This window comes from Platichthys flesus, chromosome 16, assembly GCF_949316205.1.
Source record: "Platichthys flesus chromosome 16, fPlaFle2.1, whole genome shotgun sequence".
In the NCBI taxonomy this organism is placed as follows: Eukaryota; Metazoa; Chordata; class Actinopteri; order Pleuronectiformes; family Pleuronectidae; genus Platichthys; species Platichthys flesus.
In genome coordinates this window covers 1,911,668-1,927,623 of record NC_084960.1, presented here as the reverse complement: position 1 = coordinate 1,927,623, position 15,956 = coordinate 1,911,668, and the positions used below count along the sequence as shown (strand labels likewise).

General features: G+C 46.1%; 1 pseudogene; it reads left to right on the top strand.

Moving 5' to 3' along the window:
- Positions 1-10,837: 10,837 nt before the first annotated feature.
- LOC133970928 (uncharacterized) lies at positions 10,838-12,876 on the top strand (annotated as a pseudogene).
- Positions 12,877-15,956: the final 3,080 nt, after the last annotated feature.

Here is a 15,956-nt window from a genome sequence, read left to right as displayed (position 1 = left end):
AAACGCTGCACAACATGTTGACACTGTTATTTATTATTGTGTCTTTATTAGTCATGTCGATGGGAGATAAGCACGACTACCCCCCCCCCCCCCCCCCCGGCTGTTTACCGTTACTGATAAGATCCAAAAGCAAATTTACAGACGTTGGAGGGAAAGTTGTGTAGATTGAAAAATGAGGAAGAGGAAGGGGAATCGGATATGTAGAAAGAAAGTTAACCCACTTTAAAAACTTAAATACACATGTTAAGGCCAGTGTGTTGTTATGAAGTCCAAAAAAGAGCAATCAGCAAACAGTTTCCAATCTGCAGCCGTCTCTAATGACACTGGGTTCATCACAGTGTACGTGTTTTTCAAACCGTGCTGCCATTCAAATATGTTCCAGGTTGGCGGTGCTGCTGGCAGCAGAGGGAAGACACCGTCATGGGGAAGAGGGATTAGTGTAAAATGGAGAATCACACAGCGCTGTCTCCTTCGAGGCATCGGGCTGTTTGCTCTCGATCCAAAGAATGTGCCGAGATGAAGAAACAAGCCGGGAGAGGATCTCACACCCGCAGGCTGGTTTCTCACCTCCTCACAGCTGCCCGGCCCTCGCACTCTTTCATTAATGTGAGTTTTCAAAGTGTTGGTTGTGGCTTCGCACGTTCATGTGTTGAGGGTTTGATCCCAGACACGAGCAGAGCAGCAGATCACATCCCCAGTGTGCTTCCTTCTCCAGGGATTCAGGGATAACCTCTGCTGGGTGACGAGTCCCTGTTTCTATTTTTCCTTTTCTGGTCCAGATGCAGCGCCTCCTCGTTAACGCTCACAGCTGTGAAGCTTCACAAAGAACGTCCTCCTCCTCCTCCTCCTCTTCCTCCAGCTCCTTTTTCTCCAGAAAATAAAAACTGTCCTGACGTAGACGACAACGGAACGTGCATCCCACAACACACTCCTGTTGTCTGGAGGATCAGGGATAGAAGCAGAAAGCTGAGTCACACATTTCCAGTTCTGCCAAAGTTTGGGTCATCGACTCTAAGACTCTGGGATCAGGAGACGAGGGTTCAAACCATCTAAGTGCATCCAAGACGAATGATGTGTCCTCCTCCCTCCATCCAGCAGTGACGCCAACATGTCCCGGGTTTGAACGCTGGTAGCCATGACAGAGCATTGTAAATATCTTTTAATGTTGATGCACTTTTAACTTTGTTATGAGCTTTGGTTTGAGCCTCTGGAGTCTGTCTCCTCTTCGAGCTTCACTGGGGACAAAGAGCTGGTGAGTTATTGTGCTGCACAGAGGACGAGACACTGAGGTGAGCTGAGAGGACAGAGCTGCTACCCAGTGTTTATTGTCCTCATGTTATAACTAGTGTCAGTAGCCTCTGGTCTCTTATCTGCTCCCCGAGGTGTTCTTTCATTTTATTCTTCTTCTATAAAACTGAGGAACGTTAGACTTCCATCTGAAAATCCATCCATCCTCCAGAGCATCCTGTGAGGGACGTGAGGGGACGGAGCTGCTGACTCTGGACGAAAGACGGACACATCCTGGACCGTAGATTGTGAAACGATGAAACATGACGGCTCCAGAAAAGTGTAGCCAAAATCGTCTTGATCGCCCCCTGGTGGCTGGCTGCAGTATAGGTCATTAACCTCCTCCATGTTCTTCTGACCCTTGAGTCAGGTTTTGTAATTGGTGGTTAGATGCTGTAAAGCATGATCACTACTGCACAGACTTATGTCACAATATGGTAGAACCCGTATCCAGGATGTTCTGGCTCCATCCCCGAACTAAGGGAGGAGGAAGAGATCAGCTGTCAATCAGACTCAATCCCCCCCCCCCCCCCTTCGTCCAAAAGCTCTGTTTCATCGCCGCAGACGTCAGATCAGTTCCATCAAACTTAAATCATTATGTGAAATGTTCAAAAAAACATGCAGTAAGTATTTTAGAATTAAAAAAGGAGTGAATCTGGGGCGGAGCTCTCCCTGGTGGAGGAACTAAACTCTTTAACGATAACAAACTGTAAGAACCCAGAGCAGCGACTCTGGTCAGACTCAGATGATGAAACAAGACGTGCAGCAGCTGAAGGAGGAGGAGACTGGTTCTGGACCATAACTCAGACGACTGACTGGGTTTAATCCCACAGGAAAAAAACTTTTGGTTTAAATTCCAAAGTGTTAAGATCAAGATGGATGGAACCCTTCCTCAGAGTGCGAGGGATTCCTCCGCCGTGTCTTTCTCAAGTCGAGTCATGTTTAGGATCTCAGTTGAGATTTAGATGTTTTCTCTCTTTCAGACTTTTCTCTGTCTGGTGTGGAGACATGAGCCCAGTGTTCTGGAGAACGCCCCACAGTTAAAAACCATTACCCTGAAACCTCTTCGTCTCTCCTCGGCCCTCGTGGTGACTTCCTCCAGTGCTGATGTGGCAGCTGGGATCACTGGGTATTACCTCATCACACAGGGAATCGTGCAAATGAGCTCATTCGCGGCCCCGATCGCCCGGTTGCCAGTTGGTACACGAGTGGATTCGCTTATTTGCCGCTAAAAGACAAAACATCTGGAGGCTACAAGCGGTTCCCTCTGGAGGCTGCAGGCAGCTCACAGCATCTGTTTCACTGAAAGTCCACATCTTCTGCTGGAAGGGAATCACTTAACATGCGTTTCGCCCGGGCGAGCCAATTCCGCCCACATCTGGACCGCGAAATGAAGACCAACTGTTTCATGGCACTCACTCGTTGGATATGCATAATAGATTTTAAAAGGGATATCATGTTTTTATGAGCGCTACTAGCATGTTGGTGGAGGCCTCGTTTCTTTTTGATCTCGACCACTTGTGGGCGCGCGGCCACGGGACTCGTTACAGACGTTCCATCCTCAGATGTGACGGTCGTTACATGAGTTATGGAATCGTAGCAGATGATCAAACAGCCGCTTGTCTCCTGCACTCGTAAACATTTAAGATCCGATCATCAAGAGGCTCTGAGCGTCTGCTTCCTTGTTTCCAATTATCTTTGTTTCAGACGGATTTTCAAACTAAAACGAGACCAGCAGTGTTCACAGACCTTTTAAATGAAATCGTAGTAGTGTGGAGTAGTAGCAGTAGTAGTCTATGAATATGTTAATATGGCCCCGCCCCTCACAGCACCACCTGATGAGGACCTGAGCCCCAGGATTGGTTTCTTAGGTTTGTGACATCACAGACCCTGAATCTGCATATTTATCAAATGAAGTCCTTTATCCTATAAAAGCTTTTTGATTTTCACTGTACGAGGATTATTAAGTGTGTGTGTGTGTGTGTGTGTGTGTGTGTGTGTGTGTGTGTGTGTGTGTGTGTGTGTGAGGTGGAGAGACAAACCTGTAACTGAGCCAGAGGCAAACAAATTGGGGATTTTATCAGTGAGTGCATGTCAGTTATTTGCTGCTCCACATAAATCAGCGCTCAGTCTCTTTGTGTGGTCGTGGAACACAAACTGTTCTTCTCTGCGCTGCGAGGATCAAAGTCCTGAAACATCATGTGTGACGAATTGAGTCCCTGCAGCTCCCGACGACCTCGTGTGCTGCAGCATCCCAATGTGGAGCAACAAAGCGTCCGTGAGGAGAACGAGCTCCGGGGCCTCGGTCTCATCGCTGCCTCATAGATCAACAGATGAGTGGAGCCCGTCCTCCTGTCCTCCTGTCCTCCTGTCCTCCCATCCTCCCGTCCTCCAGTCCTCCTGTCCTCCCATCCTCCCGTCCTCCCATCCTCCCGTCCTCCCGTCCTCCAGTCCTCCTGTCCTCCCGTCCTCCTGTCCTCCTGTCCTCCCGTCCTCCCGTCCTCCTGTCCTCCCGTCCTCCCGTCCTCCTGTCCTCCCATCCTCCCGTCCTCCAGTCCTCCTGTCCTCCCATCCTCCCGTCCTCCCGTCCTCCTGTCCTCCCATCCTCCCGTCCTCCAGTCCTCCTGTCCTCCCATCCTCCCGTCCTCCCATCCTCCCGTCCTCCCGTCCTCCAGTCCTCCTGTCCTCCCGTCCTCCTGTCCTCCTGTCCTCCCGTCCTCCCGTCCTCCCGTCCTCCAGTCCTCCTGTCCTCATTTTACAGAATGTTTCCTGTGCAGGCTCCGTTTCTCTTTGTTTGGCTCTCGGCCTTCTGCAAATAAAAACCATACAAATAGGACGACTGGGACGAATCCAAAATTGTGCAAGGACCATGGCGCTCAGGAAGAAAACGAGCATTGTCCCCTGAAGAGGTCCACTTATATCTGGAGGTCAAGAGGAAGCTGCAGCAGGTGATTGAATTGAATTGAATGAAACAGAGCTGAGACGGATCACAAATCCAAGTGTTTGTCGTTTCAAGGAGAGTGGAGGAACAAGGAGAGATATCATCTTTCTATGGAGTCATTGTTTTAGTTTGTCCCGGCGGAGACGTGCTGCTGAGACAGGACGACCTCACGTCTCAGGGGGACGGAGCCGCTTGTTTGGTTCAATCACGTCTCACAACATCTTTATAAAAATACACAGGGTGGTAGAAACCAGCCGTTTATGAAAACTACACCCAAATATTACAAAGGAACTTTTTAAATCTCATTCAGGTTGTAACAATATCCAACCTTCACTAGTCTGTATGTGGAAATGTACAACTTATTAACTTTGCTCTCTGCACGTCCGTTAAATTAAAACTCCTGAGTTGTGAATTTGGTGCGATTTGGATTCATGATAAGTTTAATATTCATAACATTTTAATAAACAGGCTCCGTGGCTCGAAATAGCTGCCATATTTTTGATGTTTTATTTATTTCAGCATATTAGATATTTACATTTATGATCTCTGTCATGACAACATTCATAGAAGCAGATCCTCTGTAGCAAATTGTCTACAAAGTAAAAGCACAGCGTATGTTTTGCTGCCGTTATGCTTTAAACCAATCTGAATTCCAGAGCTTTTATTGTGAAAGGTGGCTACCTTTGGTCTGAAGATTAACAGAGATATGAAATTACCACACACGAACAGTAATAGGCAAATTAATTTAATTTTAAGAAAAACATTGAGTGTGACATTGTCAGTGCAGATAAACCAGGAAGGATGAAACACAAAGTTTGGGGACGACTCACAAATGAGAAGGAATAACTCTGAAGCATCAACACAGGACGAGAGAAACACAACATTAGAAAAACTTATATTTACAAATACTTCACTAGTATAACAGAGAAATTATTAATAATGTGTTTTGGTATGACAGAGGAAATACAGAGAGGGAAGAATATATGCTTTCTAGACAAAAACAGTGTGATCAGTGTGAAGATGTTTCCTTCTGAGTTCCATCACAGCTTCATCATCTGTCAAACACAAATATTTGCATCGCAGCTTATGTTGTCAGCCTGTGATTTATGAGCGTGCACGTCTGCGTTGGTTTCCAGATTCCCTCAACTCATTTGTTTGTGTGAAAGTTTCAAAATACCTGCTCTCCTTATTAGTTTGTTTTCACGAGGTGAAGTTTGTGCTGATGGTAAATAAAGTTTGAAACTTACAGATCACACCCTGTCTGGAAATCTTTGGCATTTAAAAAAAAAAAACATTCAAAACACATTTTGAAAGACTTGAATTATTATTTCATTTTGGACTTTTGGCCTAAACTGTGGGTTTATAAAACTTCTGAGGGAATTGGCAGCAGTCTTCTCAGAACCCGTAACTTTCCTGTCGATCTCTGGATTTCTTCACATGTTGATCCGCTGCAGTAAGTGACTCCATGTGTCCGGAGAGCGGAGCCGCTGCTGGTGTCTTCATCTTCAGCCTCGACACAACGTGTGAGCAGTTGATCGAACCTGTCAGGTGGCGGCTTCGCCCTCGCTCGCCCTCCGGTTGCTTCTGGATTCTGGGTATTTCTTGTTTATGCCTTGTGTGTGTGTCTGTGTGTTTGTGTGTGTGTGTGGTCCAGGTGTGTGTGGTCACATCATGGGGACAACAAACACGTCCTCATAACATTAATCATTAAATTCTAAGGTGAAGAAATGTTCTAAAGGTTAGTTTTGGCAAATAGGAGATTAATGCAAGTCAATTCAACGTCCTCTGAAAACATGGTTGTGTGTGTGTGTGTGTGTGTGTGTGTGTGTGTGTGTGTGTGTGTGTGTGTGTGTGTGTGTGTGTTGGCCCTGTGGATCCCTGCTCCTGCCAAATCACCTGCACACCTGCTTCAGATCAGCTCTCGGCTGCTGCAGTATTAAAACCTCGGCTCTCGTCCGTTCCTCTCGTGTTTTACTTTGTCTTCCTCGTGTTGCGTTCGGGTCCAGACTCATTTCTTCTTCACCTGGGCTTCAGGTCACCTTCAGGTCACCTTCAGGTCCTTGTTGGGTCCCTGGCCTGAGATCTGGGGTCCAGAGATCTGTTCTCCATTCTGGACCAGTCTGATGAGCAGGGACCTCCACCCTCCGCTCAGCAGCCGGTCCCTGCTCCTCCTCCTGAGCACGAAGCTCTTCTTCTCACATTCTGACTCTGAGAGCTCAGTTCAATGTGACGTTGGGTGTCTCCTGCAGCAGGAACCTGTCGTTGCGTCTCAGGTCCAAGATGCATTTCATTCACATTATTAATGGAAAAGAAAAATAATCACAATCCTACATTCGAGTGTGTGAGCTGGTCCTCGAGGCTTCTGTGTCTCTCTGTTGGATTCAGTTCAGTTACTGTTTGAAATCAAGGACACGTTGATTTGGAAATCATTAAAAAGTGAACAACTAATATAAAAGATACCCAACCTGTTGGTGGCGCTGTTGAATCCTGGATCGTCTTGTTTATTGTTCAGTGTTTTTGTGTGTTTTCATGTGCATGGTTTGCTTCCTCCCACAGTGCAAACACCTGCAGGTTGTGTTGAGGTTATCAGATCACTCTGAATTGACCGAAGGTGTGAATGGATGTTTGTTTGCGAGTGTTGGTCCTGTGACACGCTGGCGAAGCGGATGTCGTCCCCCCGCCCCCCCCCCCCCGCCTCTCACCCAAAGTCAGCTGATTGTCTCCAGCTCCCCCGGGGCCCCTCGTAGGATCAGCTGGAGAAGCGATGGAGGACATTTGGGTTCAGGTCGGGTTCTGTCCCGCTGGCTGAGCTCTTCTTGACTCTTTGACTTTGCACGTGTGTGTTACCTGGGAGAAGACACAGAAAACAGACTCTGACAGGTTCAGGTTGGGATTGATTAGTTTTTCTCTCGAGCTCCAACGTGTTTGGACAGAAACTCACAGACTGAACCTCAAAGCAAATCACGGTAAAGTGCACATGTGAGACCGAGGCACCGGTGGAAGTGTTTTATTCCATCTACTGGACTTCAAACCTCAACCAGTCGCAGCCACTTCCAAAAGCTCATTTTCACTTCACTTTGCAGCAGCCAGAATAGTTTGGTTTGGTTTTCCTCAGACAACTCATGGAAGTGGATACACAAACGTACACACTCGCCTGTGCAACAATTTGTGCGACTACAACAGGCACCGATAGAACAGACCCAGGCCTGTGTTGTGCTGATGTGCTGCAGAGAGAAGAATCTGCAGCATCTGGTCTTAATCGAGGAGGCCACAGGCAGGAGAGGCCATTACTCTCTGGCTGGCACTTTGTGAATGAGGCCTTTATGAGAGGTTTGGACACACGTCTGTGAACCAAAACAGCCAGTTCAAGCCACACTCTGACATTTAAATTAGCTTTTGGCCATTAACATGACATGCAGCCACTCATACACAAACATTTTGGTAGGTGAGTGAGTGTGGCTCCCAAAAACCACATTCCAGTAAATACTCAGTGGAGAGCTTTGCCGCTCTGGCCGTCTGAAGCAGCCGTCCTTGTTCTTCTCAGGGTCGCATCAGTAAACATGTGAAATCAGGGCAGGACGCTTCTGTGTGTGTTTGAATCTCAGAGTTAAAATGTGTTTCTGCTGAGGGACCTGGCTCCGGACGCCTGCTGAATGACGTGCGGTTTTATTTCAAGTAGCAGTTTTCCTGTTTTCTTTTCACACACGTTGATGTCTTTAGCAAAGTTCACTTTTCCCAGAGACCGAGGATTGTGACAGAGCTCATCAAAATATTAATTTACGAGAAAACGGGCGACGTACTTACTGATTAAAAATGAAAATACTAAATTAAGTCTGAATGTTTTCTAACATTTAATGTTTTTAAAAAGTCATGATTATTGTATAATGATTCAAAAATATATTGACATTCATTACCTCTGAGTTTTTTGGGTCAAATTTCAAAATGATAAAATTTGTAACCTTCTGGATCGTAATTATGAGAAATTGCAGCTTTGAACTATATAGATACTAAAATATATAAATATAAACCAAAGATGTATCAAATATTTTAAAATGCCGTTTTATTTAATATTTTAATGAAGAAAAAAGTTCATGAACTTCTCTGCAGATTTCTCGATCGGTTTCTGGACAGAAAACACATGAGCTAATAACATGGAATTTACAGACTTACTCCAAATGAGATAATTGCACATGATTGGCGTCATTAGCCTGAGCTACGGGGGGAGTCATATTTAGACTGAAGTGTGATATTCAGCCTGAGGAGCTGCTGTGAGTCTGAGTGAAGGAGCTGCTGGTGAACAGGGACCGACGGGGACTGAACCTCACTTTGAGAGCTCATCTCTTGCATCTTCGTCCGTCCTGCACTTGCTCCTCTTCAGCCTCACCCCCTCGTCCGGGTGTGATGGTTTCTTCTGTTCAGGTGCAGCTTGTGCAACTCTCCGCGAAGGAAAAATCGATTTAATCTAAGTATTAATCTTTGTTTCCTAGAAATCACAAACTCGTTCTGATCTCCTGAATCAGGCGGCAGCTCGAGAAAGACCAGAAACCCACATTTTTCTAAAATTACCAGAATCCGAAGACAACTTCAACAAAACAAAAAGTTCAAAAATCCAAAACACTGATGTTTGGAGAATGGTTGGCAGGACATATGATATTTGCGGACACTGGATTTTAAGTACAAACTTAAAAACACTGGAAATGTTTTTCCTGAATAGACAGAAAAGCTTCTGTTTTCACACATGATGCAATCCTCTGGTGAAACAGAGACGGTTAATATTCCAAAGACTTTAATGGAGTCAGTAAATGAACGGCCCCGCCCATCAAGTGTAACGCTACGGGGCAAGGGGGGGGGGGCGGGTCTCGCTCTCCAGTTTCCTAGCACTGGTGTTTATCCAAAACAAACCTATTTTTGGAGTTGATAAGCAGAATATGCATTAGGCCTGTTTTAAAGTTGTACCACTTAACAGGCTGTGTGTGTGTGTGTGTGTATGTGTGTGTGTGTGTCTGTGTGTGTGCCCCCTCACTGGGTGTGGTTTACTGTACAGGGACAAGCTCAGTGTGTTTCCTCCTGAGACTGAAAGGCCACTTCAGACCCTGAAGGGCCCGAGCTCTGAGGCCCTCGTTCAATAAACACTTTCTTTCTTCAGATGTTCACGAAGCAGAGCTCACGCTGTTAAACACAGGAACATCAACACAAAGATACCAAGATGTAAAGATAAGAGAACATGTTGTGTAACCTCCTGAAACAACTTGGCTCAGTGAGACTTGATTATGTGCAGGACATGTCTCTCTCCATGTTCAGACACACAGGCTACATCCAAAATACATTTTACTGTTAAAACAGGATTTTAAAACAATCTCTGTCCAAATGTGTTTTAACTCAGTTACATTAACAACCCCTGTCCATGATAACACACCTGAAACATAAACTCCACTGCAGATTCACTTGATTTTTGATCAACACTGGCGTCGGCTCTTATCACTAAAAAGCTTTGGAATCTCCTCGTCTTTCCAGGTTGACGTCATCATCAGCATCTAGTACGTGAAAGCCTCCTCTTCTTCAACCTGAGATATCTAGATTCTTCCTGTGTGTACACGTAGCAGTTGTCTCTTGTATTAAAACTTATTTTCTTGAGACTTTGTGGCAGGAAGCAGAATGAGCCTGAAAAGAAACGACCACATTTAGGAGCAGATCTTGACTGAGGGGCAAATCCACTATTCTCTTCTTCTCATTTAAGTTTTTTAGTTTTTTACCTTTCTCTCCGATTTCCCAGGGACTAATTCATGGATCGAGAGGAAATAATATTTGGCCGATTCATGAGACGGATGCCTGTGTGTAATTTGGTGCGGCTTAATTGAATTTATTGGGACCACTGGGCCCAGGCGGAGGTCCACGCTCCAGTGAGAGCGGCTCTGGTTCCTAATAAGACATGACAGAAAACAGACTTTGAAATGTCCCAGAGACCAAACAGTGGAAGATCTACGGCTGGTTCGTGATAGATGGGATCCTTAGAGATCACGATTCCTCGGGAACTTTGCGTTAAGGAAACTTTTCTGTGCTGGAGACTCAATCTGCTGTGGATGAACCCGTGTCGAGGGAATGGATGTGACTATAACCTGGTTCCACAGATCACCTCTAAACATGCACCGTGTTTGGGTCTGAGTTACTCCAACACCTCGTCCTGTCGGGATTACACCCGCCTAATAAAATAATAAGTCCAATTAGACCTTGTTGCTAGACTTTCCCCCCCGCCTGTCATGGCAGCTCCGTGTGGTTGCCAGTCTTCGCTCTGCTTGCATGCATCGCTCTTACATTTGATTGGCGTTGGCAAGAATTAAGCCGCTGCACACCGTGAGTCCAGAAAGTGACTCGACTACCATGTGGAAAAAGTGAGGGTGAAAAACACCCATCTAATTGCACGGGACAGACAGTTTGGACTTTACACTTGAGTGAAAGTTTTCCCATGATTGCCTAAAGGTCTCCTCTCAGAGTTTATAGAATAAGGCTGATGAAACGTGCCAGCAGAGAGCATTGGAAATGGAGATGGATAAACTATTAAACTTTTTACTATTTCTCTAGTGATTAGTTTCCCCCCCTCTTTGATATAACATGGCACTTTTTGGACATGTAACACTAGACCGAGAAAAAGAGCAACATATTGGGAAACTGTGGCTCAAAAGAACCTTTTGTCTATTAAAATCAAACTGTGGTGGTTAGGGCTTCACAGAAGGGAGGTTCCTGGTTCAATTCCCACATCGGCCTCATCCCACAGTGCAGACAAATGCACACTGGGGTTGATTGGAGAATCTAAACTGGCTTCAGGTGTGAATGTTTGTTTGTCCGTGCACGTTGGTCCTGTGATTCGCTGTCCTTGTCAAACGGTGGCTGTGATTGGCTCTAGCTCCACTAGACGTTCCAGATGATGGATGTTTCTGACACTTTATATTAACTATGGATCCACAGTGAACCACCAGATCCTTATTTATTTGCAGGTCCTGAGACACCCAGGACCTGGGTGTCTCAGGATCTGCTCTCTACCTGCTCTCATACTACCTCAACGAGGAAACCTGGAGAGGATCTGGGTCTGAACCTTGTCCTCTCACTACTGGGGTCCCTCAAGGCTCCATCCTGGGTCCCCTCCTCTTCTCTCTCGTCATTCACTCACATGGCTTTTCCCCGCTGCGCTGATGACATCCAACTAATCCTTTGTTTTCCCCGATCTGATACACAGGTAGCATCAGGAATCACTGCCTGTCCGACTGACACCTCTCAGTGGAGGACCGCACACCACCTGAAAATTAACCTTGACAAGTCTGAACTACTTTTCCTTCCAGGGTAAGACTCTCCCAGCCATGACCTAAGTATCCCATTTGACAACTCTGTGTGAGCGCCACCCAGACTGCTAGGAACCTGGGTGTGACACTCCACAGTCAACTCTCCCTGACTGCCAACATTACTGTAACAACACGTTCCGGTAGATTCATGATGCACAACATCAGGAGGACACGCCCCCTTCTCACTCAGAAGGCGGCGCAGGTTCTGTTCCAGGCCCTGGTCCAGGTTCTGGTCCAGGTTATGGTCCAGGTTCTGGTCAAGGCTCTGGTCCAGCTCTTGGTCATCTCACGCCTAGACTACTGTAACTCCCTCCTGACACGTCTACCTGCTCGTGCCATCCGACCTCAGCAGCTCATCCAGGAACCAGCAGCTCTACTGGTCTTTAACCTTAATTCACACACACTCCTCCGCTCCCTTCACTGGTTACCAGTAGCTGCCCGCATCCATTTTAAAACATTAGTACTTGCGTACCATTCTGCGAACGGATCAGATCCAGTCTTCATCCAGGACATGGTGAAGGGTTGATGCACTTATTGAAAGTCATGACACTCAAGTGTAATGTGAAAAACAATTTCCAATCTAAAACATGGTATTTTAGATTGAATACATTCTATTATTTCCTCATTCGACCCCCAGATATTCTCTCACGACACCTGTTGGGGTCGTGACCCCCGGGTTGAGAATCCCTGTATTAAACCAACAATAAGCAGGAACCAGAAACCAGAAACTTAATTAATTATTAATAATAATATGAGCTTAAGAGTTGCACTTCGGCCAAATTGTTCGTGAATCAACAGGGTTTAATACATTTCAAGGATTGTAGGAGATTTATTTTAAATACTCCACCTTGGTGCAGCTGCATTGCTCAGACTAACAACACAATAACCAGAACATGAAATACAGTATGAGCCTCTCACAACGAACCCGGTGCATTAGTGCATCATATTACAACTAAAACCAGGCAATCATGTCAGGATTTCCTATGAAGCGGCTGATTGGGGAAAAAGCTCCGAAATTGAGAGTAGCTTTTCTCTCCCCGTCAGCCGTCATTCATGCCAGAGGAGAAACTGAGCTCAGCGCAGCAGCAGCAGCCAGCTCCGACTGCTGAGCACAATGTGAAGACAGTCATGGGCAAGGACAAGTCGGAACAAGACGAGCTGCCCAGAGCGCCGACGGAGGACGGGATACCAGCACTGACGTTTAGAACAGCTCAGCACTGCCACATGTCAGTGTGTTTCAGGACGGGAGACAAGTCAGACTTTCCTTTCTCTGTGAAAAACGCTGATGAACGTGAGCTCGCTTTCCAGCACTGAGCCTTTTATTTTGAAAACTAAGCTTCTCAATAGCAGGTAGTGATTATAAAACTGACAGGAATCAAGGATCCATGAACCAAATTCATAAAATCAACATTATTCATTCACAAAGGTCCGGTTGAAATCCCACAGACGGGAGTTAAGCATCCAGATCCTCTGCAGTGGACACGTCTGTCTCTGCAGCTGAAGGACGCTCGTCCCTCTCACACTGAGCAGATGATTGTTTTAATCCACCGTCATTCGTTCATTTGATTCATACAACAGGTGAATGATAATCGGCTGCTGCTGGGTCACACTCCGCTGAGTCAGGAAGGTGCAGCTCCTGATGTTTAAGTGATGAGAGAGAGGAATGATAATGGAAGCAGCTCAATGACACTGGTCATTCATGCAGAGCAGGTTGAGTAGGAAGAGCCTGGGATGGAGAGAACGGTGTCTGACACAAACCAAATAAGTGTGTGTGTTTGTGTGTGTGTGTAACTGTATCTTAATCTGTGTGTAGTCACATTTTTGATCGTGTACAACCTCAGTTTTTCACACCGTATTTTTTGCATCACATAATTCAAACTGAATTTATCAGAACATAACAACAACTTAAAACCACAGAGACGATCTTTGAGAAACATTTATTAAACGTGTACTTTGGTCCATGTCCCGTGTGCTAACATGGTGGAGGCGGGATTAATGACCTATACTGCTGCCAACCACCGGGTGGCGGTGGAGACACTTTGGCTTCACTATTGAAGAGCCTTCATGTCGTCCATCTTTAAAAACAGTCTATGGTGCTTATAACTTTCGTTTGGCTTACGCTTACTCTGTGTGTGTGTGTGTGTTTATGTTTGTGTTTGTGATTGTGTTTGTGTGTGCGTGTGATATATAAACTGTAGTTCCGTAAATAATGTGCGTTGAAGTTGTTCCCACGCTCCTGGGACAAACTGAGCAAACAGGACTTCATGGTCACTTCTTCGGAGCATCAGGATTTGGCCATGAGTTCGAATCCCCAGCTGACACAGCACATATACATTCCCAAAGGGGGTTTGTCTGCAGCCCCCCCGGGATGAATCATTGTTATTGCTCCATGTTTCTCAGAGGAACTGTTTGTGATTATTTTTCTTAGCTTGAGTTGTGTATTCTGTCCCGGCAGCATGATGCTCTGGTACATTCGCAGGAATCCACCGACACATTTCAGCTGCATGATTTATGAATTCTCATTAGAGGCACGGTGCTATTAAATCTCTTGGATGAGAGTGGTTCGATTTTTCTGGAAGAGCAGTGAGGTCATTTACTTTGTGTTTCATTTTAGCTTTCCCTTGAAACAGATCAGGTTTACATAAATACAGTAGCTGTGTTTGGTCATATTTGATATATATAAGTTTCCACTAATCAGAGGGTCGGGGGTTTGATCCCAGTCTCCTCCATTCCGTTTGACACTGAACCCCACATTTATTATTTTAATTTCTTATTTTGAAGGAGGTTATCTTATTGCCGGTTTCATTATCTCTAATAACAGGTTATTAATGAGCTCTATTCATATCAAACATTTTCATATGTCTGGCAGTTTCCAGCTCCACGTCTGTGTTCGTGCCGTTATTTATTATCGTAACCTCGTGGCGGTTTAATTTGGGAAACATGATTAAGAGAGTGCTGTACCTCAGCCGCCCATTGGTCAGATATCGGATGCGAGCGAGCAGATTGTTTTGAAAGCAAATCGGTTCCAGGGAAAAGACCGTTTGGCTCGATGTGGAGACGGAGATCAGGTTTCATATCAAGAATTATTCCTCAGAATCACAAGTCAACCTCAACTTCCTGTCTCCCCTCTGCTCCCCTGTCGCCTGGAAGAGCCCACAGCCGCACTTCCAGGAAGAGGAAATGGATATTTTCGACTGCGTGCGGTCGGTCGAGATGAAGTCAGGCGCCGAGGCTGTTCTGGCAAACATGCGGTGCTTTAGGCAAAGGTTGAACCCAGAGTGGCCCTCGAATAATGAATAAGGCCCAAATGGCACCAAGCAAATCTGGGCCACCTCTGGTTGACACGCGGTTTTGCTGTGGCTTCGTTGTGACCCAGTTCTGGCAAACGGGAGCGGACTGGTCCCAGTGCCATCATTCCATGCGGTGGATGGGCCGGACGACAGTTACTATCAATCCTCCAGAGAACTAATCATCGAGCACAAAATGACTCTGCAGCGTGGAGAAATCTCTTAAATCCCTTTTCAGGACCAGCAGCTGTCTTATCAAACCTCAGTCCCCTCAGACACTGAAGGAGCACGACACTCACAGTTACACAAAAATGCACCAAAGGCAACGCAATTATGAGGTTTTCGACAAATAAATCCTGGAATGTTTTTGGGCTCGTTCCTTTTACAGAAATGCAGAAAATGGTGCGAAACAAACAAACTGCAGCCGGTCGTGTTCTTCTTCTTCTTCTTCTTCTGCTGCTGTGGATTCTCACTCGAAACTGACACACTGACGAGGGCCTGTCGCACAATTCAGAATTGTGTTAGACAAACTGAGTCACATGGAGGCTAAGTGAAAAATGTGCAACAGGGGGAATTGGCCTTTTGAATAAAACCACAAAATATGGAAGTGTTGCAAACAGGATGACCCTGCAGGAGCACACTGCTTTCCCCATGAAGCTCAGTGTTGCTGCTGAACTGGGTTTGTTGGCGAGCCCTGGGCAGAACCAGTCCGCTCACAGATTCCTGTGTAATGAAGGAGGCGTCTGCAGTCGGACAAGATGGTGCTCTCTGTGTTTGAGGTGTCTCCACCAGGTGAGAGTGGTTTTCTTGCAAAGCTGGAACATTTGTTGCGTTGTTGAACTGAATGTTGTCGTCCAGCGCGGCGTACAACACAAATCCTCTCGTAAAACTTATTTACAGCTGTTTTGCTGTGTGGTTTCCAGTTTTACGATGTGCCCCTTTGGTGCAAATTAAAACATGCAATCAGCATGGCTGCACGAGTAAATAGCCTCCATGTGTAGTGAGGAGACGGAGGAGAAGGCCGAGGATCTCGGAGGAGCTCTCCTCCTCTGCCACGCTGAGCCGCTCTGCAGCCCGAGCCAGAGACGCAGCTCCACGATCGTGTCT